We start from the raw sequence: 12613 nt of genomic DNA on the forward strand, positions 1-12613 counted from the left end.
TAAAGGCACCTGGACACTGATTGGCAGTGGTATTTTCTCAAAAAAAAAAAAAACAGGGGAAGCCAGGCCTCTCATGATATTCAAAATACCTATTACCACTCCAAGAAAAAGAGCAACATTTTCTCTGTTATATATAATTTAAAATATTGTATTGAACAAAACAGCGCCCCTCTAGATCTCAAATGTGTGATAAATGAACGTTGTTTTGAAACCATCCAGGTGGCTCCAGGTCTGAATGAGAAGCCAATGTGGAAATTAGTTAAACCTGCATTCTATCTAATGGCCAACAGGCAAGACTTCACTGGTTCCAAAAAGAAGTCTGATTGTATGGGGGTCTATGAGAAAATGACCCGACTTCTCACTTGATTTATTACCTCAGTTAATTTTTTCCTAATGTGTTTATATTGCTAGTTTCAAACACAGTATTTTCAGATCTTCTTCAGTGATGTTCATTTTGTAAATCATGTCATGTTGTACACAGGCGGGGAGTTCGGGTCCTCTGAAATGATGCGAACGCGGAAGTAATTTAAAACTGCATTCTATCAAAAGGCCACCAGGGGGCGACCGTTTTGGTGTCAAAAGGACTTCCGTCTCTATACAAGTCAATGGAGAATTCACTAGGGTGACCATATTTTGATTTCCAAAAAAGAGGACACTCAGCCCGGTCACGAGATAGCCTACTTAAATGATACTCGCAGTTTACTCAAAGATTCCTTATAATTTTTATATATTTAAAGTTTATATGTATGGATAGAATATTTTGTTATATTACAAAATAATATCTCCCAAAGACAGAAATTCAGATAGGCTTCCCATAGGTAACTGAACTTTCTTTATTATGCCTCAATTGTAAAATATATGTATATATATAAAAATGTAAAATAAATGTAAAATCTCTGGAATAAAATAATGATAGAAATAATGTCTCTTCTGTGTTAGAAAAATCAACTTGTAAAATAATAGCTCTCTTTTCAAGTCTTAGTGGACAAATAAATAATATGAAATAATGTTCTAAATAATACCTCTTCTGTATTAGAAAAACCTATAGCTGTGGTGGTGTTTCACAGTATGAAATGCCAACGCACCCTCCGCTGCATTTACAGCATCCTCTGTTTTTCCGGGTTTCACAAAGAACTCAGTCAACTTTGCTGAACTACTCTCACTTCGCACTGCTTTTTCATGTTTCTCTGTGTCCATATGAACTGTGAGGTCCCCGGCACCTTTATTGGACACAGACACATATGTACCAGCTTCGCACACGTTGCACTCAGCCAGTCGGTAAACTGGGAATTTTTTTCGCAGTTCATCTGTGAACGTGCATTTGCGCTTTGGCATCTTGAACGCTTCAGCTGCACCGCCGGTGTCTGCTGCTTTTTTGTTGTGAGTTTTGGACACAGGGCAACCTCTCGGGGATTACGTCACACACGCTAACCCAAACAATGACAACCGGGGGAGAGGGGGCACACACATATACACACATAGAAGGAAAACCGGACATTATCATCAATTAATAAAAAAAACCCCGGACGCCCCGGACGGGACGTAAAAAGTGGACATGTCCGGGGAAAAGAGGACGTTTGGTCAGCCTAGAATTCACCAACTTCTCACTTGATTTATAAACTCAGTAAACGTTTTCAAAATGTGTTTAAGGTCTCAATCGCTAGTTTAAAGCCTTCTTCAATGCAGTATGATGTTCATTTGTGAAATGTTGGCCTCCCTGATTTTATATTTGACGATAAAGCAGGGTATGCATTAGGGCGTGGCTACATTGTGATTGACAGGTTGATTGGTTCACAGGTTCAGGAGGGCGCCTCATGCTCCTCCTGATGCCCATATAAGTAGAATCCGTGTTGTTTTTTTTACCCAGCATGCACCTGAAATTTTCAAGATGGCGCTGCTCAGATCCGATACTATTCGCTTCCAAGCAGCAGTCCACAAACCAATGGGTGACGTCACGGATGTTACGTCCATTTTATATACAGTCTATGGTTGTAAATCAAGTCCCATATAATTTAAATTAGATGATAAAGCAGGGTATGCTTTAGGGCGAAGCTAGGTTGTGATTGGGAATTTCTGTGGGTATTTAAAGGACCAGTTTGTTGGATTTAGTGGCATCTAGTAGTCAGGCTGCAGGTTGCAACCAACGGAATACCCCTTGCCCTCCCCCTCCTCTTCCAAGCCTATTGAACTTATGATGAAAAATGGACTTCTGGGCTACTATAGAAGCATGGAGTGGAAGAGGACCTGCTCCCTTTGTAAAGGGCTCATTCTAAGGTAAAGAACACACAGCAATTTGGAGTTTCAGGTGATTGTTTAAAGGTCTATGAAAACATGCAATATAATATTCCTTTTCTTCCAAGCTAGCGTTGACAATATCAGGGACCTATAACGATGAAATAGAGAGTGCCATCATTTAGGTTATTAATCATTACAGTGAGGCTGTGCCTGTAGCTTCAAGTCAAAATGTCTTCTGTGTAAATGGTATTTCTGTGATGTTTGATGTGTTTGTAGTCTGGTTGTTGGTATTTTCCACCCATGCTTTGCTCTGAAGTTGTGTTGAGTAATTTTCTTTATTATGTAACTAAATGGTCCCTTCCAGACACAAAAGAAGATCAATTATCTAAAAATCCATAGAATTACATCTACTCCTTCTTCCTCATTAAAAAAAATCCAGAATCCATATATGCAAATATTTTTCATTTCAGAGGTTTAACTGCTGGACACAAAATGTCTCCTACTTCACTTGTCAGTGTGTATCCACTGGAGGCTTCACGTTTCCACAGCACACTTGGTTAAGTGGAATACTAGACCAGGATTAGCTTCCAAACTATTTGTGATTTTATTATTTTATTATTTAGTATTTCACAAATCCTGCTTGTAGGCTCACCACTTAAAATCTGATTTTCAGTGAGCACAGAGAAACTTTCCAATTTTTTTCAGCGAAAACAGCCTTCTGGTGTCAAACTCTGCACATGCATCATTTTGCAAAGTGAAGCTCATTAACCAAACTGTAAGAACAAGGAGAAAACACTTTTTTTTGGGACTGGAGATGGACTTAAACAATTATTTAATAGTAGTGGAACTCTGTATGTAGGCTATTTCAGTATCTCAAGTTATGTATTTGAAGCATGCATTTAAACGTTTACAGTTAAACTTTATAATCTATCACTGACTGTTGTGTGGTTCATTTGGTATAGGTGGTTGTGTTTAGAAGATGGAAGTAAATATATCTATGATAGGTGCATTGTCTCATCTATATTTGAACATAAGTCTGTAGTCTAAATCTAAAGGTCCTACCACGGTTGGAAAAAAAAGAGGTTAATGTGGTTTTCCTGACAATATTTTAAATCTAAAACAGTACAGATGTCACTAGAGTTCCTGTCTATCTTAATGCATTGGTTTTTCACAGGCCCTTCCAACTGCTAATCTGTGGGCAGTGGATGAGTGACAAAAAGTATTTCTACTGCCGGTCTTGTTACTGCTATACTAGCTTCATGTTGCATGTGCAGTATATTCACATATCATGTCGTCTCATTGGAAAGTATTATTTGACCTCTCACATGTTTTTGTCATCATGTTATCAGACCTTTTTCAGCATACATTTAAATGCATACCTTTTTTAGTGTAAGGGTGGGTTATCATGACAAACCTGCCGGTTACTGAGCAGTATGTGTGTGCTGATGTATTTTGATTCATCCGTTCCTAAAGAAAAAAGATTGCAATTTGAGAAAGAAAAACTAATAATTAAGGTTGAGCTATCTCACAGTCTTCTCATTAATTGTCTAATACAGCCATGGTCATTTGAATTTTAATTATTGTTTATCTTTTTGATAATTATTTGTTGATAAAAGGTCACATGTGCCATTATTGAAGTTTCTCCTGTAGTCTCCTCTACTAACTCTTATGTGACGGTCTATTATTGCATACCTGTAATATTCTGTCTGCAGTCAACAAAGCAGTGGTGTCTGAAAAAAATTGTTGTGAATTTGGCAGTAGTAATACTAGTTTAACAGAAGCAGTGTAAGCTCAGCAGTAGCATGTAAGTTGTACTTTTCTCACTACAACTGAACTTCTAGACAGATCAATAACAGTTTTTGAAGCGCTGCTAGACCACTCAGTCAGGCTGTCGCTTCTAGCTGTTGGCTTAGTGTGCTGTGACAGGCATGTTTCCCTTATGTGTGCAAGCCTGGAGTAAAGGGGTGAAGGAGGGTTGTGCATGTGTGCGTGTGTGTGTGTCAAACTGCTCTCAATTATTTGCCACTTGAATCTGCTTTACTATTCCGGCTGAACTTAACTTTGGATTCAAACTGTTTTTGTCACTCTGACACCCGATCATTGATGCCTCTCGTGTCATAGGCTTTGTGAGGGGGAGTGTGTGTGTGTGTGTGTGTGTACTACAGTCAGCTTTCTCTGTCACTGTGCCATTTGTCAAAATCAGTCTGGATGTTTTGGATCCATTAAGCTTTGTCCCCCATCTGTCTCTCGATCACTCCTCTGTTCTTCCTCCATTCATATTTGTTTCTCTGTTATTGTCCCTCTCTTTCTCTCTCTCTTTGTCTCTTTGAGAAAATCACTCTTGTTTTCCCTTCTCACTGTCCAAAGCAAACCTTATTATTGTATTGCATTGCCAAAAGGCTATTACATTGCTCACTTTGCGGAAAAGGCAGACAGACAGATGCACTCAGCGCAGCATGCAGCCAGTCACTTCTGGTACACGGTCACACCCCTGTACACACACACAAACACACACACGCGCACACACACACGCGCCCTGCCAGCCCACTTAAAATCAGACAAATTTTGTATATGCTGCCTTAAAAAGTGGGAGCTATAATCAGACCCAACCCAAGCAGGTGCTGAACAGCCCACTAAATCTGTTAAAAGAAACAAAAACACTTGAGTGAAACACAATATGGTGCAACAACGCTGGACTTAACTTGTGATTCACTGCGTCTCTTTGAGGGAAACATAAATTATGATATTTAACAGTTGATACACCACTTTGATTGGGGGAGTAAAGCTGTGAAATCGCCCTATCTTCATTTTTCACAAATCTGAAACTAATTTGACAATCTTAATTATAGTGTTTTTTGATTTAGACCTGGTCTAATGTGGTCTGGATGGAGAAATATTGGTGAACCCGCCCTTTTTGTTTGTGTTTTCACAAACAAAATTTAGTTTTACAAATCTAAAATTGGGTTTTAACACCATTTGGGCTTTTCGCCATGATGTCTAACAATTTCTTGTGTAAATGGTGAAAAAACAGAGAAGCAGCTGCTAAATATCATTATTTATGTTTCCCTTAAATTTCCCCTTAACCCTGAACCAGAACTTATAAATGGAAAGCTAACTTCGTACATGAATTGTGAGCAGATTTTACGGCATGTGGTGACACTGATGAGCTGTGATGGTGTGGTAGTTAAGAACATACTGTAGGTATGCTGCAGAGGAGGTGGCAAACTGCTGAGAAGGTGGATTACTGATGCCTATTTTAGATCAAAGCAAGGACCTCTGAAAAACCAGAGTTTTCCCTTAGTGTAAATAGCTTTACCTTCTGCAGCCGACCTGTCTTTGTAACTTAGCTTCTGCTCTCGGTGTAACATTGTTCTGACAGGGTCGAACGCAGGTTACTAAAGATATGGTAAAAACTCTTTCATAATGAAGTTCAGTCTTTGAAGTTACATTTAATTACAGTAGCACTAGAATAACACCATTCATTGAAATAATCCTCCATAAAACACTGAGTTTATATTTCTCTTGAAAGTAAGAATGATATTATTTGAAAATTGATTCGATGCTTTTTGGTGAGTTTTACGGTTGATAAAACAGTTTAGATTGTTTGGGGGATTTGTGGACATTTCAACCTTGCCTCACAGTTTTATTCACCTCACATTCGGCTTTGGGTTTTAGAGAACTGTCTAATTTCTGTCACTCACTGACAGGGAAAGATGCCCATCTGTGAGCTCTTGGCAAAATTCGTTTTCCCTGCGTTGCAAAGAAATGTGAATAGAAGTGGGAGTGATAGTTTTACCCTGCGGCTGCTGTGGCTATTGTAGATGGGGAGATGATTGCAGTCCACATGAGTAATCTTGGCTGTTTTTATACATGTAACCCCAAAGCATTCCATCAAGACAGATAAAAACACGCCACACTGAGCCAAGATCTCACTGATGTACATGTCATATGATTCATAGATGACAGTGATCTAAATATAAAAGTGATTATTGGAACCGTTTCACTTTCAGCTTCAAAGAAAATTGCGTTGCTTAAATATAAATTATATCTTTTTTTTTTTCTTTTTCTTTTTTTGTTTTGTTTTACATTTTAGGTATTTTGTAGTTTGGGACAGATTCCAATTAAAATTCTCCTCACCAATTTTATTAGAGAGATTTACTGATGTGGAACCACTGACAGCCACATGAGAATCCAACAGGACATGCATCAGAAGCTATAAGACAAGCAGACAGGTTTAAAAAAAAACCAAACAAATCCTGTAAATAGTATTTATTCAGTGTGGTCATAGAAACAACATTTTTTTGCTTAGTTTAGTTTAACAGCCTATGTTAGCTAATTGATTCTTCTCCTCATACTCGCTGCAAGTGGAAGCTTTTGGTTCTTGCTATGCTATCTCTCCAAGAGAGAGATTTTCCAAATTCCAGTGTAAAGTTAATAAACCAGGCATAAAATGTTAGTTTTAGTTGTTAGTTCATCTATTTTTTAAGCAATAGATCATGTTTAGAGTTTTTACTTTACAGATTTGTAGAGTCACTTGGCCAAACTGAAGAAACAAAACCCACTCAAAGTATTTTAAAAGAGAAAAATGAAAAATAAGTCTTCAAATCTGGCCCCCCTGCAGGAGATGGCAACTCTGGCCTACCTCTACTGTACCAGTTGGTCCAGTCTGATACCCTGAAAGAGGCACCAAACTAGTATCAGGCCAAGTCAGTTAAAAAAACAGCCAGTCATGTCAGTTTTCAGCTGAGGAATGCTTCTCATATAACTCTCATATACCATCTATGGCTTCAGAGTGACCAGAACACTTACTGACTTCTGAGTATTTGGCTCTCATATTACTTAATACATGTGGACAGGTCTCAAACAGAGTATCACTCAGTGCACATTAGAAACAATACAACATATCTCTGTGGGCTACATGATGTAAGAATTGGCTGTGGTGTGCAAGTAAAGTTTGCATCTTACTTTACAATACAATACAATACAGACAGCTTGAGCATTTGTGTAGCCCAGTAAGACTAGTCCTCTTTAAAAAGTTTGGAAAGTCCTCATTGACCTAGATAGTTGGTAAATATATGCGTATCTTTTGTTCCCAGACAATAACTTTCATCTCATGTCCTCATGTTGAGTTTATTTATATAATAATTTAAAGGGAGCACATCACATTTTATAGTGAGTCAGTTATATCTGGCAGGAAGATGAATCATGTCATGAGGTCTGAGACATGTGAGATGACATCATTTACAGTTTCAGGACCGTAAAATTGCCAGTTACAGTTTACTAATAGTACAAAGCTGATGGAGCTAAGTGGACTTTCTCATATTAACAGAGTTTTCTTTCTCAACATGTTTGATTCTCTGCATTTTGTTGCCGGAGAGATGTCTATCCAGCTGCACTGGATTTTCAAATGATTTCTTTTGCTTTTGACTTCATGTTGTGTAAAAGATTGATTTGAATCTGAATAACAATGGACTTTGCTAAACATATTTTTAGTTTGTATTCTGCAGTGGACCACTAGATATTCTCTGCAGTTAGGTTTTGTTTGTTTTTTTCCAGACCAACTTTATCCATAAAGTGACGGATTAATACTTTTCTGTGCACTTAATTGTATCCACTTGCTCAGGTCATAAGGACTTTTTGGAAAGTTTCTCCCTTTTCCCCCAATTTCACATAATCTAACCCCTCTGTGAAGGCAGGCTGTGTTAACATTTAATTAAACCACACGTCTAATTGTAATGACATTTTAGATATCCATAAAATAGCATTTTTTCTTACTTAAAATGTATTGTCACTAGTTAGAATGGTAAATTATGATATCCACAATAACTTTCTGACTAATAGAAATTGTATTTCAAGATATCTACAATCTTGATTGTACTGGTCAAAAACTAAAAAATATCTAAAAATCCTTTTAACAGTACAAGTGGCCTTTTTAACATACATAGACATAGCCATATTGGATATATTATATCTGTAATTCAATTCTTCCTTCTTCTGTCAAAATGAACATTTCATATATCCAACTGTAATTGTGGATATCTATAATTGAAGCCAAAAACACACAAATGGCAAAAGTGACGTCATTTGTCTTTGGAAGAATGTCATTGTGGATATCTGAAAGGTTTATTTTGACGAGGAAGAATTGAATAACAGATATCTGCAATATAAATCCAGTCTAGCTGTCAAACATTAAAAAGGCTCGCCGTACCCTGGTTGGCTTTGGGAGGATGACACATGGAGTCACCAGCCGCTATTTTCACCTGCCAGCGGGGATCTTCACTGATATGAGAGGGGCTGACACCTGCTGAGGTTCATGTCCTCCCTCTCACATCCCCGATTTGCACAGGACCCCCAACCACACAGTGGGAGTCACAAGTGCAGAGGCAAAGACAAGAGCCCTCATTGGCTTCCTAACACTGCCAGCTTTTGTTTATTGGAACACACACCCGAGCTGGAGGTGCAGCTGCTGGGAATTGTTCATGGTGGGCAAGTGTCTGTTCCTGGGCCGCCCGACTCGCCCACAGAGATATTTTATAGATCTTAGCATGATGTTAATAACCACATCTGCAAAATCAGTCATACAGCTTCAATAATATTTATGGTAGATTTATTTGCACGCTGGCTTCCACAAATATGATCCTACTGGAGGCTTTATGCCTTGCTCAAAATCACTAACCAGCAGTGAAGCTTCCTCACCAATCCTTTACTACCCTGAGCCCTCTGTTCAGGATTCAGCCTGTTTTGCATCACTATCTTCATCGTGACTCACATTTGTTGGCCCCGTCAGCTCCCACTTCCACTCTTCCTGTGTGGTGCTGCATGTGAAACTAAAGATTTCCCTGATATGGGTCAACTTTTTAAAATAAGGACATCATTTGACTCTCCACTGCTCCGCTGTCTTTCTGAATACAGAGGAACTCGTAACAGGTTTCAGCCAACATTTTTAGAATGTCTTTGTTTGAACTCGGCAGTTGTCGTAACAGTTGGCATAGTTTTATGTGAACGTACTCTATGGTGCTCTTGTTGCCCACTCAGTGTCTCTCTGCTCTTTGCTACTGGACAACCATGTGCACAACACAGGACAAATTTAGCCTGGGCTTTTACAGGAAGCAGATGGTTGGGTATTATGTTGACAATACTGTTAGCCACTGATGACTCTTCCAGTCAGCCCACTCGGCATCTCTGCTCTTTTCCTCCTCCACTGAGACTCAAAATATTAAACATAATGGGCCATTTTTGGCTTGTAAGAACGTAATTGGCACACTCAACAGTTTAATTTTGCTGCTATTCTCCTTTCATTTCATCCTCTCCTCCTTCAGCTCCTCTAGTTTTCTCTTGCTCCTCCTGTTTCTGTAGTCTGAAACTACCAATGCATAACAGACCTTTTGGACCCTTTACAATAAAAATCTGCAGAGACTTTCTTTTGATTCAAGAAAAAAACATTAATGGTGAGGGAACATCATTTTCAGTCATAAGTTCTCCGCTCTCATTGCCAAGGAGAATGTTTTTAAGACTTTAAGCCAGCATGTCTGGCTTTCAATGTTGAGAACAGACTAATTTACTCGTGAAACTTGTTAACCACTCCTGTCCTCGAGCTCACTGAACTGCTGAAATGAACCTGAGTCAACTGATCAAGAGACTGTTGATCAGGTTTGAGTTTCTGGATACAACAAAAACTTGTGTCAGCGGCTCTTGAGGATCAGAGTTGTAACCATCGACAAAAGAAATTATGTTAAAAAATGCCATAAATGAATTAGAACGAACCAACAACTTAATATGATGAACATGTGAATAAATGTGTGAATGGCAGTACCTGTAAGCCTATAAATACTGTACTTATAGCCTATGGGTGGGTGAAAAAATCGATTCGCATAAATATCACAATTCTTATATTTTATGATTCTGAATCGATTCACAAATGTCATTCGATTTTCTAAATGTTACAAAATAATGTGATATTAACTTAATGACTAAATAATTACGTTTGTGAGACCAATGTGGAGTATATTGTGAATACTTTGTATGTCATCACTCAGAGAGTAACAGATGAGATTAGCTGACCAACACACACTAAACAATTAAACAATTTCAACCAACTCTAGTGAGATGAAGAAAACTTGGTGCTCAGTGTGTTTTACAGTCTATGGTTTTACCTCAGGAAGCCTGCCCCTGCTCAGTGTCATGCAAGATGACAATTAGTTTCCTCACAGCTAACGGTGAAGCGGAGAGGCTGCTCTCCACTGCAGGACACATAATGCTAATGACACTCCCCCTCATTTTAGTTATTCTCATACAGGCAGGAGCCTGTAAGATGCTTTCAAATTAATTTATTCATTAAATAATGCAGTTAAATTTTTAAAATGAAAAGGCTGTGGACCATTTATCTTAACTAGCAGTCATGTTTCATAATGTATTTCAGTGGATTTAGGACACCATTGAATGGTTTGGCACAGTCTTCTGGAGTAAGAGACTGAAAGTATTGGCCCCTTTTCTATTATTTAAATTGAGAATTGATTTTGAATCAAGAATCACTGTTTAAACGAATCAGGCACCAAGATTCAGAATCATATCATGAGATTATTAGCTATATCCAGACCTCTTTGTCTCTATGTAAAAATGAATGAATAGATGAGTTAAAAGATAAAGGGTTTTATTTAAGATTTTACATTTTTTTATGTAGGAATCTTGTATTTCCATCTTTACTTAGATGGAGCACAGCGGGATAGTACACTTGAAAAAGAGCCACCTGGTTTGCACATGTTGTATATCTCATATTATTGTACATGGTCATTTGCCTATATAATCCTTTGATGTTGTTACACAGCATATTACGGCCTCCATTCAAAAAGATTTTCTTTGCATGACATTCCTGCAAGACAAAACAGACTACCCCTATACTGTGTAGCAATATCACAATATAATTATTAATTGAACCCTTCCAGGTCCTTTCAAGTTCAAGTTGCATTTACTGCTGATTCACTGTACAATGTGGAGAACATCTTGCATCTTTATTTGTTTTTGTTTGTATTTGATAAGAAAAGGAAACATTGGTTGTGTTATAGGACTAACATGAGGCACGTGGAGTGTTTGTTTCCTTCTGGCATCTACAAGACATATTTTCTCTATGCATACGATATTTACTGTTGTTTTTAAATGTGCAAGTAAGCTTGAAATGATGGATATGAAATATTTTCCATGTTGGTAATGCCGCTGTACATTTACTGTGCAACTGCAACAGAAGGTCATGTTCCATATCTGGAAAGTGTTTCTTCCATCTTAGTGTGTTAAAAGAAAGTGGGTTTTATTTTGCAGTTTTTCTAGTTGCTTGGTTAGTCTGTGTCAAATCAGACAGAAGCATGGAGTGGGTGGTTGAAGCACAATCTCAAATTTTGTTCAGCATTTGTCAATATCCTGTTTGGCTCCCAAAACTAAGGCCTCCAATGTTTTAATATTTGTTTGGCCCTTGATATTTTTTAAATTTTACAATCTCAAAACACCTTATCTGGAAACGTGTTTTTCCTAGCCTTGACAAACATGTTGTATGTATGAATGAACCATTAAAGGTTGGTCAGTATGCATGAGGGCCCTAGATTTTGGGGGTAAAAGTACAAAATTCCTAAACAACAGTGATATTAAGGGTATTATAAACTCAATTTGAACCCATATGGTATCAATTTCTTCAAATACAATCTTTATTAATTATGTACCAATATTTGAAGTCACTAATGGATATGAAGATATTTCTGACTAAAACAAGGCATCGGAGCTTTTTTCAGTCCTTTTCTTTATAGAACCACAATGGTATGTGTGATAGCTCGTAAGAACATGAAAATGTATGTGGAAATAGCTTATTTTATGGTCATTAGTCAACTTAATGTACAAAATGCCAATGTCTTTCCCTTCATAGATAAATACACGTAGTTAAAGGTACTGTTTTAACTCAAGGAAAAAAATGTCCATAATGAAAAAGCAGGGTCTTTCCTTATTATCTGTACTCATGTGTGTTCCAGCCTCTGAAATATTGATTGGTGTAAAGAAATACACGATTTCTTTCAGCCCATTATACCATAGGTCATTAATGCAAGCTCTATTCTTTACTCTCAGGGGATATAGCTTTCTAACATGCACACTGTAAAATTACATATATAAACACATCCAAGCATTTATGTGGAAATGCCTGGGAGGGCGATTTAGGATACCACTTATTCTTCCTTATATCAAAATATTTGACTTATTTTCAATATCCAGGACCTTTCTGGGGACAATTCCCATCTCACACGCCCTCTACTCCAGTGAACATACTGAAAACATGTTTATCATTTATTTCTTACAATTCCTATAACGCTTCTCTGCCATAGGTAACATATCACTCAAATCT

Source organism: Scomber scombrus, chromosome 4 (genome assembly GCF_963691925.1).
Source record: "Scomber scombrus chromosome 4, fScoSco1.1, whole genome shotgun sequence".
Taxonomy (NCBI): domain Eukaryota; kingdom Metazoa; phylum Chordata; class Actinopteri; order Scombriformes; family Scombridae; genus Scomber; species Scomber scombrus.